The following is a 570-nucleotide window of genomic DNA, read 5'->3' as shown; positions in this document are numbered from 1 at the left end:
TGTTTCCGAGACATATTCAAAAATATAGTCTAGGTTGTCATCAGATTCTTCTAATGGTTCCATGAAACAAGACTTAGTAATTTTTATTTGTTTAGTAAGATCCTTTTTATCCTTCTTTTTCGGGCATTCATTTGTGTAGTGTCATTCTTCTTGGCAATACCAACATTTACAATTTTCTTTTTTATTCGGGCAATAGTTATTTCTTTGTCTTTTGTTTTTATTGTTATTTTCTTTTCTAAAATATCTCTTTTTTCTCCAGTTTGGATAGTATTTTCTTCTTCTGAATTGATATTTTCTTTTTCTTTGAAGATTTTTATTAAGACCATATTTTTGAGGTATCTCCTCATTATCCTGACAGCAAATTCTGATTATATTTGCAAATCATTTTTGAGTTGCTTCTTGCATACAACGTTCTTTTATTTCCTCTCTTATAGCAGAGGTTGCTCCACCAAAATTATTTTCAATTGTTCCTCTATTTATTTCTCTTATAAATCTTCCCATTATAAATTCATTTGCAGGATATGGAAGTTTTGTTATATACATACTAAGATAATAATTTTTATCTTCTTC

Source organism: Arachis duranensis, chromosome 5 (genome assembly GCF_000817695.3).
Source record: "Arachis duranensis cultivar V14167 chromosome 5, aradu.V14167.gnm2.J7QH, whole genome shotgun sequence".
NCBI classification, from domain to species: Eukaryota; Viridiplantae; Streptophyta; class Magnoliopsida; order Fabales; family Fabaceae; genus Arachis; species Arachis duranensis.
The sequence above is the reverse complement of the archived record's forward strand: the minus strand, read 5'-3'. Positions refer to the sequence as shown.